The following is a 5,809-nucleotide window of genomic DNA, read 5'->3' on the forward strand; positions in this document are numbered from 1 at the left end:
GAAGCGGCCCCGTTATTTAAAGCCCTGCTCGTCTCTAGCCTTCCCTGCTTGCTTCAATCGTGATGAGTTCATTCCCTCAGTCCCGCCTTCACGGAAAAAGATAATGATGTCACAATGACGTCAGAAGGCGGGACTAAGGGAATGAACTCATCATGAAGCAAACAGGGAAGGCTAGAGACGGGCAGCAGGGCTTTAAATAACGTGGCCGCTTCAACGGAGGTAATAAAAAAAGATGGATGGGAGCAGGAGGGGAGGATAGGGGCGATGGAGACTCGCTGGACATGGATAGGAGCGGGAGAGGAGGTAAGCATGGCCTGTGGTGGCGCCCTCCTGCCATGCTTACCTCGTTCACTGGAGCCAGCTCGTCCTGGAGAACAACCAGCTCGCAAGATCTTGCAAAATTTAACAACCGGCTCTTGTGAGCCGGTGCGAGCCGGCTCCAGCACACCACTGGACGCCCATCTTGTTTCGATAATACGGGTTTCCCCGCCTCTTCACCGGGACGTCCTACGAGGACGTCCTCAAGAAAACTTGGGCGCCCCTTTCGACTATGCCCCTGCACGCCGGCTAAGCTTGAATATTCTGTGGTAAACCGGCTAAGTTGAGTGGTTAATATAGGCTGCTTAAATAGCAGGCCTATCTTTAACCTCTATTAACTTAGCTGGCTAGCCTGAATATTTGCTTAGTTGGTTAAGTTGCCGCAGTCAAAACTGAAACCAGATAGTCAGTGTCGGTCACTAGATACAGGGTCAGCACTGGCAGCAGCAGCTAACTGCGCTGCCTGCTTCTGGCTAAATATCAGAGAGAATGAAACCAAACAAACTTTGCTGGACTTAGATGGTAACTCCATAAATTGTGATGTAAAGCCAGTGCTGGGCAGATATCTACAGTCTATGCCCTGAAAATGACAAGGACAAATATGAGTTTCGGATCATACCTTATGCTATGAGTTTATCTTGTTGGACAGGTCTTTATCTGCCATCATCTGACAGAGAAATTGCCAGACATGGCTGGAGTTTAACTTTTGCTAGAGTCCACTTGGCTCCAATTAAGTGGAAGCTCATTTAACCCTGGAATGGTAGTGACCTGCAGGGGTAGGCTTGGAGCTTTTGTTGGGGCAGTGCAGGCCACCTGCTGACATCCTAGCATGAAACATCCCAAGTGGAACAATAACTTGTTTGGCCATATTGAGCCATGGATTCGAGAAGAATATATGTCCTTGAAACACCCTACTTGACTCCTCTCCTTCCTTTACTGAGAAGGGTCAACTGGGGAGAAGGTATTTAGGAAGAGTTCTGGTACCTAGAATGAATTTCCCTATCAGGTTGTCAATAAATCTGAGGCTTTTATTATTCCATTTGATTAACGTGTTTTGGTTGTTTATTGAACACATAGTTGATTTCATTCCCTGTTCAAGGCATGGCTGGAACCTGAGTTATTTACAACCCAGATAATATTTTTTTTCAAGTTTAACAAGCAAGATTAGATTGTTAAATGGGGATTAAATTTTATTGATAGCCAAGGAAAGACCATTCTGTCATTTCCAATTACAATGAACAAGACATTTTAAAAGAATTTCAAATCTCAAACCCTTGAGTCATCAAGGCATGGCTGGAACCTGAGTTATTTACAACACAGGTAATATTTGTTTTCAATTTTAACAAGCAAGATTGGATTTTTAAATGGGGATTAAATTTTATTGATAGCCAAGAAAAGACTATTTTGCCCTTGCCAATTACAAGAAACAAGACATTAAAAAAGAATTTCAAACCCTTTGAGTCATCAATTGGTTTGGTCCATGACAATTGTAAAGTTTCAGAAATCTTATCTTCTTAAATCAGGTGTGACAATGGAGGACAGTTGTTGCACAAGATGTTGCATCATTCCAGAAGTTACAGGAGAGGCACTTTTAATATGGGCCAACCTATTATTAAACAACTCGGGGTGAAATGGGAGTGGAACAAGAAAAACTTTATAACTCAGAAGAAAGAGCAGATCGAGAAAGATTGAAGAGACAATTTGCTGCTTTCCTGTGTGAAGACAAGGTACTGTAAGCACTGTTCATAAATTACAAATTCTACTGATCTAATAGAAGACTTTTATTGCCAGAAGAGAGACAGTTTAAATATAAGGAAAAAGAAGTGGAAGGAGATAGAATAAAAGTAGGGAAATACTTGAGCAAATGTGAATGAGTTTCACGATGCTTCAGCTTTACTTGAGGCAGGTTCCAGCTCAGCTAAAAATTCTAAGGAGGAAGAGAAGGCTGCTTAGTAAATGAAAATAAACTGTACAGTGCATGCTAGAAGCAATGCACATAGGTGTGTTTTCCATCCTCAGTCTGAGTAGAATTTTGTGACTGCTGGTAGGTGTGTATGCATGAGTTGACAGTATGAGCATGGATCAATGGATGGGTGGAATATGTGTGAATAAAAGGGGAGCATGTGCACCTTAGTGAGTGAAGAGTTTTAGTGGGTGGATCAGACAGCTATGTGAGATGATGAAGTGCGTGTATACAAGTGAGTGAAATGGTTTAGGGTAGAGGTGGATCGATGTAAATGCAGGAAAGAAAATCTCCGCAGGGAACACAACGTGCAGCAAGACAGCGAAGATGTCTTGCTGCACATTAGGGTAGAGGTTGGCAGACCCATCATTTTCAATTTGTTTCATTTCCTGTGTCCATTATGGGAATTATCATTTTGTTCAAGAATTATTTTTAAAAATATTTTCATTTCAGGAGACATATCATTAGTAGTGCTCACCCTTCCAACAAAGTACACACCAGTGGGAAATGATGCATACTATCCACTGAATTATATATATATATAGTGCTGGTACTTAAATGCCTGGCCACCCTTTCAGGGGTGGGGTGATCACTGAGGAACATACCCCACAATAGCCAGGCCTCCTGCGACCAGTCACAAAATCTATGACAAGGAAGAATTGGTGTGTAGAGCATGAGCTCTTTCATTAAAACTTGGGGACCAAGAGTCAATTTTAGCAGACAATGGAAAAGATGTCGGTACTCAGTACCCCCAAGTACTGCCTCAAAAAAGCCCTGTATATATATATATATATATATATATATATATATATATATATATATATATATACTAGTAAAAAGGCCGTTTCTGTTAGGAATGAACAGGCGCTAGCAAGGTTTTCTTTGGAGTGTATGTTTCAGAAAGAGCGTGTGTGAGAGATGGACGTGTGTGTCAGAGAGAGAATGTTGTAGAGAGAGAGACGAGACAGTGTTTGTGTTTCTGTGTGACACTGTGTGAGGAGAGGGACAAAAGAACGTGAGTGTGTGAGTGAGAGTGTATGTGGCAGAAAGAGAATGAGTGACTGCGTGTGTGGTGTGAGGAACCCCCTCACCCCTCCCTCTCCCCTGCCCCCCTTGCAGCCAGGCATGTGCAGCGACCTCCTCTCCCGTGTTCTGCAGCCACCCATGTCCAGCATCCCCCTGCAGCCACCCATGCCCATCAACCCTCCTCTCCCCTGCTGCATCCTTCCTGTCCCCATGCTCCCCCTGCGCCACCCATGTGGTCTCAGCCCCCCCCCTCCTCAGCATCCCTCCTGTCCCCCTGCAGGCACGCATGGCAGCGTCCCTCCTCTCTCCCCTGCCCCCCCTGCAGCCACCATGGTCCAGCGACCCTTCTGTCCCCCTGCCCCCTGCAGCTACCCATGTCCCTGCCCCCCCTGCAGCCACCCATGTGCAACGACCCTCCCCTCCCCCTGCTTCCTTCCAGCCACCCATGTCCAGCAAGACCCCCCTTCCCCCCCCAGCCGGCGCATCACCCAAAGAAAGCCCTTGTCCCCCCCTTCGCGCATCACCCGACCCCCCCACCGTGGCACATCACCAAGCCCCTCCCAACCATCACAACCCCCTCGCCACCCGCAACCGCTAATACAAACTGTGTCTGGCGGCTGCTGCCTTCTGCTATTCAGCAGCGCAGTCCGTACCATAAAGAAACCAAAAAAAAAAAATCCTCCTAAAACGCACCTCCGTTGAGAAGCATCTCACATTGGCTGAAGTCTCGCATGCGCTCCTCCTCTCCCCTCTGACGTCTCGGCGTTTCTCCGGGGTCTTCGGCAGGGGCACTGACTTGAGGGGAGAGTGAGGAGTGGCTGCAGAGACGTCAGCCAATGTGAGATGGTTCTCCATGGAGGTGCGTTTTAGGAGGTGTTTTTTGTTTGTTGTTGTTATGTACGGCTGCTGCTGCTGAATAGAAGCAGCAGCAGCCGCCGGACAGAGTTTATATTAGCGGCCGCGGGTGGCGAGGCGGTCGATGTGGGGGGGATGGGCTTGGTGAAGCGGCGGGGGAGGGGTTGGGTGATGCGGCGAGGAGGAAAGGGGGGTAGGGGCTTTCTGATGCCCCGATGCACGGGTTGTTGTGACGATGCAGTGGGGGGTACTTAGAGGTGCACCGTCGAGGCTGTTTGTGTGTGTGTGCTTGTGTGTGTGTGTGTTTGTATGTGTTTGTTTGTGTGTGTGTTTGTGTGTGTGTGTTTTGTGTGTGTGTGTTTGTGTGTATGTGTTTGTTTGTGTGTGTGTGTTTGTTTGATGTTTCTTGTGTTGTGTATGGTGTGTTTTGTGTGTGTGTGTTTGTGTGTGTGTGTGTTTGTGTGTGTTTGTTTGTGTTTCTGTGTGTGTGTGTGTGTGTGTTTGTATGTGTTTGTTTGTGTGTGTGTTTGTGTGTGTGTGTTTGTGTGTGTGTGTTTGTGTGTATGTGTTTGTTTGTGTGTGTGTGTTTGTTTGTGTTTCTGTGTTTGTGTATGTGTGTTTGTGTGTGTGTGTTTGTGTGTGTGTGTGTTTGTGTGTGTTTGTTTGTGTTTCTGTGTGTGTGTGTGTGTGTGTGTGTATGTGTTTGTGTGTTTGGGTTTGTGTGTGTGTGTGTTTGTTTGTGTGTGTGTGTGTGTTTGTGTGTGTGTGCTTGTGTGTGTGTGTTTGTTTGTGTTTCTGTGTGTGTGTGTTTGTGTTTGTGTGTGTTTGTTTGTGTGTTTGTGTGTGTGTTTGTGTGTGTGTTTGTGTGTGTTTTTTGTGTGTTTGTGTGTGTTTGTATGTGTGTTTGTGTGTGTGTGTGTGTGTTTGCTTGTGTGTGTGTTTGTGTGTGTGTGTGTGTGTTTGTGTGTATGTTTTTGTGTTTTGTGTGTGTTTGTTGTGTGTTTGTTTGTGTGTGTTTGTGTTTCTGTATGTTTTTATGTGTGTGTGTGTGTGTGTGTGTGTGTTTGTGTGTGTTTGTGATTCTGTATGTTTTTGTGTATATGTGTGTGTTTGTGTTTGTGTTTCTGGGTGTGTGTGTTTGTGTTTGTGTGTTTATGTGGTTGTGTGTGTGCATTTGTGTGTGTGTGTGTGTTTGTGTGTGTGCATTTGTGTGTACGTTTGCGTGTGTGTTTATGTGTGTGTGTTTATGTGTGTTTGTGTGTGTGTGTTTGTGTGTGTGCGTGTTTGTGTTTGCGTTTGTTTGTGTGTTTGTGTGTGTGTTTATGTGTGTGTGTGCATTTGTTTGTGTGTGTGTTTATGTGTGTGTGTGTTTTGCGTGTGTGTGTTTGCGTGTGTGTTTGTGTGTGTGTGTGTGTGTTTGCGTGTGTGTTTGTGTGTTTGTGTGTGTTGTTTTGTGTGTGTGTGTGTGTTTGTGTGTGTTTGCGTTTGTGTGTGTGTGTGTGTGTTTGTGTATGTGTTTGTGTGTGTGTGTGTGTTTATGTGTGTTTGCGTTTGTGTGTGTGTTTATGTGTGTGTATGTGTTTGTGTGTGTGTTTGTGTGTGTGTGTGTGTGTGTTTATGTGTTTGCGTTTGTGTGTGTGTGTATGT

At 45.4% G+C, this 5,809-nt stretch overlaps 1 protein-coding gene across 1 annotated transcript in view; it reads left to right on the forward strand.

Moving 5' to 3' along the window:
• Window positions 1-1,964: 1,964 nt before the first annotated feature.
• The window catches only part of LOC115472909 (serpin B4-like), a 46,916-nt gene continuing 43,071 nt past the window's right edge, over window positions 1,965-5,809 (forward strand). Inside the window, exon 1 of the mRNA XM_030207422.1 lies at window positions 1,965-2,045. The gene's annotated coding sequence lies outside the window, so the exon portion shown is untranslated. The remainder of the gene's footprint in view (window positions 2,046-5,809) is intronic.

The sequence above is a fragment of the Microcaecilia unicolor genome, chromosome 1 (genome assembly GCF_901765095.1).
Source record: "Microcaecilia unicolor chromosome 1, aMicUni1.1, whole genome shotgun sequence".
Classification (NCBI taxonomy): Eukaryota; Metazoa; Chordata; class Amphibia; order Gymnophiona; family Siphonopidae; genus Microcaecilia; species Microcaecilia unicolor.